The sequence below is a fragment of the Sciurus carolinensis genome, chromosome 12 (assembly GCF_902686445.1).
Source record: "Sciurus carolinensis chromosome 12, mSciCar1.2, whole genome shotgun sequence".
Classification (NCBI taxonomy): domain Eukaryota; kingdom Metazoa; phylum Chordata; class Mammalia; order Rodentia; family Sciuridae; genus Sciurus; species Sciurus carolinensis.
In genome coordinates this window covers 32,948,986-32,963,117 of record NC_062224.1, presented here as the reverse complement: position 1 = coordinate 32,963,117, position 14,132 = coordinate 32,948,986, and the positions used below count along the sequence as shown (strand labels likewise).

General features: G+C 35.6%; 1 pseudogene; it reads right to left on the bottom strand.

The window, feature by feature from the left end:
* The window catches only part of LOC124961765 (LIM homeobox transcription factor 1-alpha-like), a 268,694-nt pseudogene that overhangs the window by 197,214 nt on the left and 57,348 nt on the right, over positions 1–14,132 (bottom strand).

Genomic DNA, 14,132 nt, shown 5'->3' with positions numbered 1-14,132 from the left:
AAGCACTTGCTTCCTGATTCAGTATTTTATTTTTATTCTAGATTACTCCATAATTACTTAAATTAATAAAATTTAACTTAACAGAGAGTTGAATCAAAGATGTAAACCAATATAAAAAACTCACATATAATCACTGTTCATCTATAATTAGGATTACCACAATATATTTTGGATCCATTTTGATAAATTGAATATTATGTTGATGTATTTATATTTCAATGTTATTTGAGAAAGTTGTTTCAATAGTATGAAGTCACTAAGAAATATCTGAAAACTAACATACTTAGAAAACTGATTTTTACAAATGTGATTTATTAAGTTTATACATTCCTAGAAAACGTTTCTTATACATATATAATAGCATTTGAAATATATATTTGTGATTATTGAAATAACCACAAAAATCACAAAAAATTATGCCAAGAAAGAACTATGGCTATTTAATTTTAGAAAAGTACACTGGCATTTCATAGACACTCAATGAAAGATGGTGGATAAATGCATACATACATGTATGTGAATGAAAGAATAAACAAAAACCTGACTGGCAAAAGAGATGAAAAAAGTCTATCTTATGAGAAAGATAACTGTATTATCTAGGAAGGACAATCCATATATTTTCACTTCTAGAAGCCAATTGTTTACTTAAACTCAGTATTTTAGAAATATGTTCATAATTTCCTTCATCAGAATGTTCTGTGTAGTGATTCTTTTATCAAAGAAACGTAACTCTTTATTGTCTAAGTTTACCAAATCAAGACTTTAGTCTGTGACTCTGCCCAACAGCTCTAACCTTATATTTCTACTGGCACATTTATAATCACTTAGATAATAATTTTAAACAAACATCTGTAGAAGCAGATTAAAAAAATAACTAGATCTGCAGAGTGGCTTAGACCTTCTCATGCACACCAGTATGAGGAAGGAAATGATATGCAGAAAAGCAAGGTCATCTTTCACATTTTATTAATAAATTACTTCCCTCATCTTTGTTTTGTTTTCAAAATACATTAGCTGTTGGCCGCTATAGACTAACATGGAGAAGATAACAGGTAGATATCTAATTCATAGAAAATGATTCATCCTCACATTCCCAAAAGAGAAATAGTAGCAGACTTGGTAATGATAGACTGAAAAGAATAATTACTTTTATTTAGAAATACTATAGTTATTCATTAGACATAAAATTCAAAATTACTCACTTCAGGAGACATCATTATTCACAAATATGCTGTGGTTTACTTTTATCTAGCTTAGAACATAAAGAAACATTTGATCTTGGAACATAAAGAAATATTTACTACAACTGATTTATAGTCAAATCTATTACCAAACAAAACATCAAACAAAATATTCTCAATTTGCCTATATCCATTAATAAAAAATACTTCCACTGCTTTTGACATCTTTCAGCTTTGGGAGAATGTCTAATCCAAAGCCATCTGCCTGTCCTGAGTTTTATTTCTACCTTTCCTGTAGCTGCCAAAGGCAAGAACCAAACCTAGAACTTGCATAACCCCTGGGCCATTTTTAAATGTCTGTAAGACAGGATAAAGAACAAATCTTTTCTTATACAAAGTTTTACTTGAATCATCCAAAATTGATGCCAACTATTCATATTATAGCAATAATTTTGGGTCACAACCCAACTTTGTCCTTCTTCAGTACTATGTATACTTTAAGAGCAGTGTTCTCCAAAGTTAACTTTAAAAAGATGTACCAACAAGCATTTAGGTAAGCTTCTGTAAGTTGAAAGATGCCAACCTAGGCCTTTTCTGTGATGTAATTGCAAGGGAATAAATATGGCTATAACACTGAGAACTACTACAAAACATCATCATCAGCATTATCCTAATTTTGCCTACATTGACAATATAAATTTTTTGGCATAAATTATAGAAAAACCAAAATGAAGTTATAAAGATTCATTTCCAAATGAGTACACACTCGCTTCTTCCAGAACATACTTAACTTCAATTTTCATGTCATTTCCTCTGAAGATGTCTTTGATAACATCTCTCCACTTTTCAAAAGGATTTACCACAACTAGAACAAATGGTACTACTGATTTTTGACAATTTATAAAAAAATGTTAATATTGGTCATTTTTGTCAAATATTTATTCTTCATTTTCAAAGGAATTTTTATCTTCTATTGAACCAAATGGCTTCTCTTAAATCATTTGGTTGGAATAATTATTAATAATTTGTTGAGGGGCCATTCCAAAGAAATGAAGGGAAGTAAATAATATGCCTTCGAGTCACATTCATTTGGAACTCTGCTATCCAAGGGGACCATAAAAAGTAAAGATTTGGTTTTGGCAAAAGCAGAGGTAAAAGAGTTCTTCAGAGGCCAGCACACACTGGTCACACTCTCTCAATGTAGTCCTGCAGCCCTGTTTGCCAATCTGAGCATGTGCTTTGATCTTGAAGCTCAATCATAAATGTTCCCGCCTGTGGGACTGCTATCCCTCAAATTTAATGAGTACTTAGAGTAAATAAAAATTTTGTAATATGAACATGACTGAACAAAATTAAATATCAGAACTCAATCTTCGTTCACTTTGGATCAGAACCCTCTGCACATAATTTCTGTAGTAATTCCAGTGTGCAATGAATTGAGCAAATACTTTCTGAAAATGTTAACTGGAGCAGGATGCAAAAGACTCGCTCTGAAAAGTGGGGGGATTAATGACAGTTCATAAAGGCACCTAAGGAAATAAAACCAAGTTAAGAGAAAAAAATATAATTTGTAGAAACAGATGTTAATCCTCATCTCATTCATAACAATTACACACTCAAGACACTGTTTTTCCAAATGGCAAGAGCCCACAGTAGCCTTGATGCCCTCTATGGGACCTGAAGGCATTGCTTACTGTTCAGGTTTGTCCAGAGACTTGGCATTTTCCTTGTCTGTGGAGGATCAGCCGTGCTTTTCAATTTTTTCCAGTTCATCTGACTGTGCTCTCTGGAGAAACAAAATTCAAACCTGTTTCTCAAAATCTGGTCAATTGTATCCCTTAGATAATGATGATCTTCATAAAGCAAAACTCTCCATATTTTCATATTTCTTAGCATCTGTTTGTAGTAAAACTTGAATTAATTCACAAGGCATTTTAAAGTGTAAATATGTGTAATATAAACCAGATCATCCCCTGAACTCCTGAATGTTACTGAGTATTAGTGATCTGCAAAACATTTATTCATTCAAACATACTTTAAAACAATAGTTTTCCTTTCTTGTTATTGTGGTTGTTTATAATACTCTCTAGAAAGAAAGAATGTCATTTCTAAATTCATATTTCTTATTTAGAAATCAATCAAATTAAATTTAGAAGCAATTTGATCCTTAAGTTTTCATAACATTTTATCCTATTGCAATCATTGTGTACTCCTTTTTGTATTTTAGGGAAAGGAAAGTACAATTAAATTACTATGACATAAAAAAAATAAATGGTTTTGATCCTTTTGCTGAATTTGTTTGTGAAACAAAAAATAGCTCCAGGCTAATTTTCTTCCTAAGTGTCTTCTTTCACCTTTTATAATGGCAACCTAAAAATTTGTTTGTTTATAGAGGAGGATCCTCTGCATTTTAAGTGTAAGATAGAAGACCTTATAGTATATTAAGAAGCACAAATATATTTCTTTTTTTTTTTTTTTTTTTTTTGGTGCTGGGGATTGAACCCAGGGGGCCTTGTGCTTACAAGGCAAGCAGTCTACTGATTGAGCTATCTCCCCAGCCCCTACAAATCTATTTCTTTTACAGAGCATTTAGATTATTTTTATTTGTATTCTTGTCTTTATTTTACAATTCATAAAGATGTTTCAAAAGAGCCCAAATTGTACATTTTCTAAATGCACTGAGTAATAAGTATACTACTATTGTGAGTTTTAATCTATTCCTCAGAACTTAAAATTCCTTTTTTGTTTGTTTGTTTAAACAGAAGAGCAACTCAGACAAGAACTGCTGCAAAAGATGAAGTCTTAATAGATTTCTAAAGAATAGGTAGGCATCATCAAAACAAAGCTGCATTCTGCTCTGTCCCTTGCTCCCAGTTTACTAGGACTTCTCTCAGGAATATTAGGGGAGTAAATATTTACTTCTCAGTTACCTGGAGTCAGCCCCATGGCACATTGAGAATGTCACTTAGAGCCACATTACAAAATGACCTTTTGAAAATGACAATATCCATTTTACTTGCAAACTAAAGACCAGGGTAAAATTATAAAAGAATATTAAAGCTAAGTATACTGACAAGGCAAGATTTACTGCAGGATTCACAAGTCCACACTTAAATCAGGTACAGAAAGATTTTCAATTTCAATAATTCTTTAAAAAGAAATGGGTTTTGCATTGTCTCACATGTGAGCTTTTGGGAAACAACTCACATCCAAACCATAACAGGGAGAAATGTGCTGTAAAACTAGGGCCAAGGAAAATGTGCTTGTTGAAGAGATTACAACTCCCCAAAAGGGAATCATAGCAAAAATTCTCCTTGTGTCTCAAATGAGATGTTGGACTTGAATTTTTGAGTAATACTAAAACTTTTAAGACAATGGAACTCTTGAAGATGAACTAAATTAATTTTGCATTGTGAGATGAACAGGATCTTTTGGACCAGTGGCAGAATGTTAAGGAATATGGCAGAGAAATTCTAATGATATCCCTAATTCATGTGGTTTATAACATAGTGAGAATATATAATAAATGGGATGACTAATGGAATGTTTGTAGTGAAATTAAAGATATTCAATAACTGAATCATGGAAAGATACCACTATTGGTAGACATAAAACCTGAATTGTATCACATCAAAAGTCAAGGAAGAGGAAGATTCCATAAAGAATGTTAAAATGACATTGTTAAATGCTGTAAACAATTTTGACAAAAGCTGAAAATAATGACAATTTTTCCCAATTAAATTATGGTATCTTAAATATGTCTTCCAGTGGTAACTTGAGAGTGAAATTTCTATAAACACCATAATTCAAGACTGTTATGCTAGTGATCTTCAACAACCTGGTATTATTGGTAGAGTCCTAAACACTGTATTAAATGTTAAGCAATAAATATATGTTGAATTGTTAAATAAACAAATTTTGAATGATTGAAAAAAAAATAAAAAAGAAAAGGGAGTTTTTATGAGAGCAGTTTTTCATCTGCTTTTTCTAAGCCTGATGTCATTCTATACCTAAAATTTCATCCAGCTTGATACAATCTGGTGAAATATTTCTACTTTTGGTTTGATTTTGTTTCTTGAACTTGAGACACCTTGACATAGACTAACCTAGCTGAGCTGGTACATGGAGCTGAATGACTAGAAATCCACTCCACAGGTCCAGTAACTTCCCTGTATCTTAAAAACCAGACCAACCAACAAAAACCCCATGGGCAGCTACCAGAGAGAAAAAAAATGGCCAGGATAAATCAGAATAATTGAAGGTACAAAAGAAAGAATAAAATTCCTCAATATCTTCTGAACAAAATGGCTTTCTCCTAGTACTATAGTCACTTCCCAAACTATTGAGCACATATGAATTACTAAGTGCACAGTCCTTTATACTTTGTACTCTACTAAGAACTAGACCTTTTCCAGACTATAACAAAACAGAACGTTTTTGTTCACTTCAGGATGAAACAAAGCTGCTCTGGACTGACAGTATATTCTAGGGCTAGCAGAGGGAACTGCCATTTATCCATGTTCCATAAACTCTTTTCTTATCCACAAGTGTATGAGCATGATGCAGTACCTTCTAATCTATTTGTTTTTCTTTCTGGAGCTAAGATAAGGTAATCAATCTCTCTCTCTCTCACACATACACTCACAAATTCTCATTCATGGTACTATCACTTAATTAGTCCATTTTCATTGCTATAATGAAATACCTGAAGAAGGCTAACTATAAAGAAAAGAGGTTTATTTAGATCACAGTTTTGAAGTCTGAAAGTCCAAACAGCACATGCTTTGAAGAGGGACCCGCAGTAAGCAAGGGATGCATGTGTGAGAGTGAGAGATCACATCTCTAAATAGAAGCAAAAAAGTGATTCAGGGATCAGCCTCATTCTTATTACTTGCTCTGAAGAGAGCTCAGGGGTCCCATGAGAGCCCAGAATTTCCAGAAGAGCTATCCCAATCCCTTCTGAGGGCAGCTCCCTCAACAATCCAAGGACCTCTCACCAGCCTCCACCTTTTAAGTTCCATTACCTCCCATACCACCACAAGCTTCTGACAAATGAAGCTCTGGGAGACACACACCAACCATGTCCAAACCATAGCAAAGATAAATGAGCTAACACTGAACCAGCACTCCTGGGGAAAACCCAGGGTTCCCCTCAGTCTCTGGAGTTCCATTTTCATCAACTGATCAATTGAATGTAACCTTTTATAGGTTCAAAAAAGCTTTTTAGAAAAAAATAATTTTGAATCATTAATGCTGAACTTAACAGCCAACAACACCACAAACTCACGCCTGAATAAATTTAACATACAGATTTTTCCCGAGGCACATCACAGCATTCTTATCTTAAGAGCACTAGACAGCTCTTCAACACTATTTTTAGGGACCATTTTAGCCAGCAAAATCACTAACCAAAAGCACAAAAATGCAAAAAAATGTGGCACTAAATAGACTGCAAAAAGGACACTTGTTTACTCTGTGAGAGCTGAAAAGAGAAGGCAGAATGTTGCTTTGTTCCACCTAAGCTGGGAAACATGTACTTTAGGAGACTCAAACATTTCAGGGCATGTCCTCAAATAACCATAAAATCTTCACGGATATTGATTTTGAGGTTACAAATATATTTTGTACGGGATTTTGTTTTGTTTTTATTTTTTTTGTACTTGGATTGAACCCAGAGACAGTTTACCATTGAGTTACATCTTTTATTTTTAGACAGGTTCTCACTAATTTGCTCAGGGCTTCTCTAAGTTACTGAGGCTGGTCTCAAACTTGTGACCCTCCTGCCTGAGCCCTAGGAGTTGCTGGAATTATAGGCATGTGCCACTGTACCTGGCTTACAAACATATTTTAGTGTGTAGATGAATTTACCAATATGAAATAGACAAATGAGGAGGATCAAATCTGTATGAATCATCACTTCACAAATACACACTGAGGAAGAGAGCATCATTGCATCATGACATGTACATACCCTTGATTTTCTTCTAGAAATTACTTCAGAAAAATGTATTTATCTTCATACTAAAACCACAGCAATGATTAATATGCAGAAAGATGGTGGTAACACACCTGAATGTACACATTTTGAAATATTAATCATCTCAAAGAAAAAGGGATACCAAGCTTTAAGGCCTTGGCATATCTCAGGTATAGCCTGTATACCCCTACTATGACTTGAATGTATTCCCAGAGTTCATGTGTTGGAAAATTCATCCTCAAATTCTTGTTTATGGAATTTGGAGGCAGGGTCATTAGGAGGCAATTAGATTATGTCAGATGGTGGGACCTCCATAATGACTTTAGTGGCTTGTTTGCTTTATGTATGTATGTATGTATGTATGTATGTATGTATGTATGTATGCATGTGTTAAGTATATATGTATATACTGGGAGTTACACCCCGGTCCTTTTTGTTTCAAGACAGGGTCTTGCTAAGTCATTTAGTGTCTTATTAAGTTGCTAAGGCTGGCCTTGAACTAGCGAACCTCCTCCCTCAGCCTCTTGAGCCAGTGGGATTACAGGCATTAGAGTCTTGCAAGAAGAAAAAAGACCCAAGTTAGCTTGTTTGCTGTCTTACCATGTGTTATTGCCCTCTGCCATGTTATGATGTGGCATGATGCTGGTGCCATGCTCTTGGATTTCTAGAATTTTGAGAAATAATTTTTTGGTTTTTATGAAGTACCTAGTTCTTAGATATCTATTTTGTTACAGCAATTGAAAATGAGCTAAAGTACATTCAAACAAAGTTCAGACATATAATGAATATTCATTGTTTAAATGAAGACTTTCCACAGTGGGAGAATGGTATAGCTGTAATTTTGTTGATGACATATTTTGATGCAAGATTTAAAGCAGCTATTTGTGAGCTACCTCCACTGTGAACCAAACCACTACTTACAGTATAATATGGTTGTATTTTTTTTTAAATCATGATTGTCAAATGTCTCCTTGAAAATGACTCCCTATTTGTCTGAAAATGTTTCAGAAAAGAATATTGTTATAATGTCATAGGAGTCAATGTTAGAAAAGAAAAATGATCCAGTTGATATGTCAAGGATATATATTAGGTAGTAGGAACATGAGACAGTCTTCGAGTTTGTACCTTCCACAAGTTACTATTGCTCTCCTGTTATCATATCTTACTATTAGGGTACAGAAGAAAACAAAAGCTAGAAAATTCCAGCTTCTGCATTCAGAAAGTTCATATGAGAGGCAGACAAATGAATATATATCATAAAATTGTGTGATGGGTGTTCCTCTAGTGGTACTAAGTAATGGCTGCAGGGCAGTGGTATTTTAGTGAACATGGAGCATTTAGAATCTATAAATAGTTCTGGAGAACTGCTAAGGCAAAAGATAAACAATCAGAAATCAGCTACCTTTGAGTCACATAAGAAGAAATCCCTGGAGATCAAAGAAAAAAGCCAGCCAAGGACAGGTCCTGCAGAGGAATCACAAGTCAAAGAGGAGGAGGGAGGTAGAAGAGAAGCCAGAGGAAAAGAAGCCAGAGATAGATGATGTCATGATGCACCAGGAAGGCCCTCCCCAGATGCCAGTGCATCTGGAGGACTTCTCAGCCTTCAGAAGCAAATTTATTTTTAAAAAATAAATTTAAATACCAAAATAAAAATAAATATCAGTCTCGTATTTTGAGAAAAAGGGACACTTTTAATTCTCAAGGGTAAAAGGGAAGAACAAAGAGAATTTTGATACAGAAAAAAATTAGAAATTTCATGTTTATGACCTTGACTTTGTGAATAAATTTGGAGATGAGATCATCTCCCCAAAGTGAGGAGGTTTAGAGCAGATGATGAAAAAGGAAGAATGGAAAAGCTTTTGAAGAACCATGTGAGGAATGCAACAATCACCCAGAAGAAAAGGGACTATAATTAAACAGGAATGAGCCAGGCAAGGAAAATAAAGTGGAGACGGGTTCTGCAGTGGGGAAAGATGGGGGAGGGATAAAGTTATGAAAATAAGGTACAATGAAGACAGACAGCAAGTTTAGAGAAGCTGCAGTGAAGACAAGGAGGAAAAACAATGCATTCCTAAATATCTTAAAAAGGATTGCCACCAGCATACTGGACATGGTTCACCAAAGTCCCCATGACCCAGAGCTTGCCTCTTTGCCAGGACCATGGTCACATGACATGGCAGCTCCCTCCCTCCTCTACAATGCCCTTCCACAGGTGGCTTCCTCAGTGCCAAAGACACTCACATGTGTTATCACATGCTCAATCTTGCTTCATTGGCAAATCATTTTCTGACCCAAAGACCATTTTCCATCCACATTTCCTCAGTAGCAGTTACTACTTGCCATTGTGATTTTACATTTACTTTTGTGAATCTCTGATTAATGTCTTCCCCACAGACAGACTGAAAGTTCTGTGGGGGCAGAGGGATTATCTAAATCCTATTATCTTTACCTAGTGATGGCACACCTAAGAAGGACCAGAGAAATTTCTGCACCTGAACTCATTCAGCCAGCACCAGATTAATACAGTATCAGAGAAACACAAAAATCTCAGTTGCAGGTGGGGGGGTGGATAACAGAATGAATAAAAAACTATTACCCCTGGTAAATGTATGATTACAAAAACGGTATGCCTCTACTTCATGTACAGAGAAACAAGATGTATCCCATTTGTTTACAATAAAAATGAAGAAAATAAATATGTGAAATGCCCCACCTGTTTTGATCTTTTTCCAAGAAGATTAAACATAAAGCACTGTGATTAATTTTTTTATAATTTATTGCTTCAAATGCTTCAAACTATGGGAAATCTTTGGCAAAAATAAAGACAATAAAGTTTTCACAATAACTTTACACAAAGCATTGCACAACAATGTTCTTCAGTACACGTGCAATAACATAGGAATGTTCAGAATCCTCAGTGAGGAAATTAACTGTACAATATTCATAGTTCATTGTAAAACAAAACCGTGTGGAGTTTTCAGAAAATGAGTAATTCTGACAAGCCCTTCACAGAAACTGGCTTCTTCCCTGTGAGTGAACAGCAGTGAAGAATTACAATGACAACTTGATTTGGAGCTATCACTTTGATTTATGTTGAGGTGCCAGGCGTTTAACCTACCATTGCCATGTTAGTCAGTTTTCCATTACTATCACCAAAACCTGAGATAATCAATTTACAAAGAACAAAGGTTTATTTTGGATCACTGATTTAGAGGTTGTCCATGACTCTGGCTCCATTATTTGAGGCCTGTGGTGGCACATGATGGCAGAGTACATAGTTGAGCAAAACCACTCACTTCATGGATAGTAAACAAAGCAGAGTGAGGAAGGAGTCAGTCTTACAATCCCCCTCAAGGGCATGCCCCCATGACCTTAGGACCTTCCACTAGGTCCCAATTTTCAAGGCTCCATCACCATTTTCCAAAAGTACAACTTTGGAAACCAAACCATTTACTCATAAGCCTTGGGGAGATAGTTAAGACTCATGGCTTTTCTACAATCAGTGCAAATGTCTTTACCACTTAAGAGTCAAATAAGATCTCAGTGTTGTTATGAGAATGGATTTGACCTTGCTGCTCTCATGGAAAAGACTACAGTAATCCCTGGGCATCCATGGAGCAGACTTTGAAAAAGTAGGGTCTGGCATAATTTTCCTATCTAGCTTACCATTCAATTCTCCTCCACCACCCCCACCCTTAAGTGCTTTGGGTGACAAGTTTCATACTGTTTACTGCATCTTTAATGAACACTGTCCAAAAGCAAAATCAAAATTAATTTTAAAAAATATTAAACAAAAAGCCAAGTGTGGAAGCACATACCTATAATCCCAGCACTTGGGAAGCTGAGCTAGGAGGATTGCAAGTTCAAAGTCAGCCTCATCAACTTAGCAAGGCTCTGAAGTAATACAGTGAGACCCTGTCTCAAAGTAAAATATAAAAAAGGGCTGGGAAATCTTCATGCTGCTTTCCAGAGTGGCTGCACCAATTTGCAACACCACCAGTAATGTAAAAGTGTGCCCTTTTCCCCACATTCATGCCAACATCTGTTATTGTTTGTGTTCTTGATAATAGTCATTCTAATTGGAGTAAGATGAAATCAGAGTTGTTTTAATTTGCATTTCTTTAATTACTAGATGTTGAACACTTTTTCATACATTTATTAATTGCCTGTATATCTTCTTCTGTAAAGTATCTGTCCAGTTCCTTGGCCCATTTATTGATTGGGTTCTTTGTATTTTTGGTGTAAAGTTTTGTAATTTCTTTATAAATTTTGGAGATTAGTGCTGTATCTGAAGTGCATGTGGAAAAGATTTTCTCCCACTCTGTAGGCTCTCTTTTCACATTATTGATTGTATCCTTTGCTGAGAAAAAGCATTTTAGTTTGAATCCATTTCATTTACTGGTTCTTGCTTTGATATAAAAATAAATAAATAGCTGGGAATTATCAGGAATACAGCAACAATAAATGTTGGCGAGGATGTGAGGGTAAAGGAATACTCACACATTGCTGGTGGGGCTGCAAATTGGTGCAACCACTATGGAAAGCACTACAGAGATTCCTCAGAGAACTTGGAATGGAACCACCATTTAACCCAGCTATCCCACTCCTCAGTATTTATCCAAAGGACTTAAAATCAGCATACTACAGTGACTCAGTCACATCAATGTTTATAGCAGCTCAATTCACAGTAAACTATGGAACCAACCTAGGTGTCCTTCAACAGATGAATGGATAAAGAAAATGTGGTACATATACACAATGGAATATAACAGCTATAAAGAAGAATGAAATTATGGCCTTTGCCATAATTATTATCATAAATTATGAGCTAATTTCATAATTTCATAAATAAATGAGCTGGAGAATATCATGCTAAGTGAAATAAGCCAATTACAATAAACCAAAAGTCACATCTTTTCTCTGCTATGCAGATGCTAATTCACAATGGAGGGCAGTGCTAGGAAAGAAGAGAGTTACTTTATATTAGGCAGAGGGAAGTGATGGGAAGGGAGGGGACATGGGGATAGGAAGGATAGTAGAATGAAACAGACATTATCACCTTATGTACATATGTGACTGCATGACTGATGTGACACTACAATGAGAAAAAGGAGAAATTGTAACCCATTTATGTATCAATGTGCATAAATCTGTCAAGTGTAACTAATTAGAAAAACTTTTAAAAATTAAAAACAAAGAAACAAAAAAAGGTTGATGTATAGCCCAGTGGTAGAACTTGTGTATAGCATGAGTTCAGGTTACAGCAAGATGACTGGTTATGAAACAGAAAGTGCACCATTACCAGACATCAAATAGCCCAGTGCCTTGATACTAAACTTCTGAGGCTATCAAACTGTGAAATATAAATATCTATTGTTTATAAATCACCTAGTTTGTGGTATTCTGTTATACTAGTCCAAACAAAGACAGAGTACATGTTCTACTTTCATGGAGTATGATTATAAGAAGGTAGACAGTAGTGACAGCAACACAGCAAAAATAGGAGGTAGCTATCTTCACTAACCATAGCAAATTCAATCAGCAACCATATATAAACAAGAACACCTTGAAGAAAACACTCAAAATTGGGAATAAGTATGAGTCACTAGTGTGGTCCACAGAATGGGTAACAAAAAATATAAAAAAGATAAGAAAAATGGTCTCACTTTGACCCTGTTATCTCTCCCTCTCTCCCAGGTCAGCATAGTATCATATAAAGATGATTCCCTTGGGACTAGTTTCTACAGAGGGAAAACAACAAGAGGTGAACATCCAGTTTCCCCAGCATTCCAAGATGCTTCCTAGGAATTCTATTCTGGTCTCATCACATGGGGAATGCAGGGGGAAAAATGGCACAAACTAGATGAGATCAGGTATAAACAAAGCAAGGAAGCAGAGATCACAGCAACTAGCAGGCAGATCTTGGCAGTAACCTGACAGGGGAAGCACTCAAACAGAGGTATCTAACAATACAGTTCTGCAAAGTTGTGCTGGTTGCTCCCAAAGTGGTAGAAGTTCACCTGGCTTGTCTGCAGAAGCAGCCTTGAACCCTAAATCTAGGTCTAAGAGAGGAAGACACCCATTGTAGTGAATTATAGCAAAGAGCAGTGGCTAGCTCTGCAGCACATGGAAGTTTAAAATGGGCTCAGTCAAGCCTCAGAATGTGCACTGAGGCCCAACTGAGGCATGGAAGCAAACTTCGACTATGTATTTCTACTGAACATAGCAGCTGGTCCCACTTATCCTAATCAGCCATTCCACCTGACACCAGGGCCCCTCATATAACCCTTTCCAATTGCTAAACAAAAGTAGTGGTGTCATCTGCCTGGGAAACATACCATGTGGCCTGGTCCATTTGAAGAGATTGCAATGCACATCCAACAACCCACTTTGATTGGAAAGTCTAAACAGTTGCCTGAGCTGATCTGTGAGCAAAGGCAGCAACATAGCCATCTAGAAAGCTGAAAGCAAGCTCTGCCTGCCCAAGATCACTACCAGCTAGCCCATGAGAATCACAAACTAGACTAAACAGTGAGGGTTTACCCCTGCTAAAGAACACTATAAAAGTTGAAAACATGGCTGTCTTCTCAAATGCACAAACACCAATGCAAGGACACATATTGCAAAGACTCAGAAAAGTGTGACACCTTCAAGGAAAAAAAAAAAAAAAAAAGAAAAGAAAGAAAAACAGACTAACAAATCTCTAACAATGCATCCTAAAGAAAGAAAAATCTATGAAATGATAGGCAAAATTTTCAGAATTATTTTCTTCCAGTTCAGTGAACTATAATAGACAGATAAAAATTTAAATAAGATTCAGAAAATACACAAACAAGACAGTATGAAAAAGAAATAGAAATTTATAAAGCAAATCCAAGAGGTGAATGATACAATGACTAAATTCTAAAATGCAATACAGAGCTACACAGCAGGCTAAATTGAACTGAAGAATCAGTGAACTTGAAGACATTTTC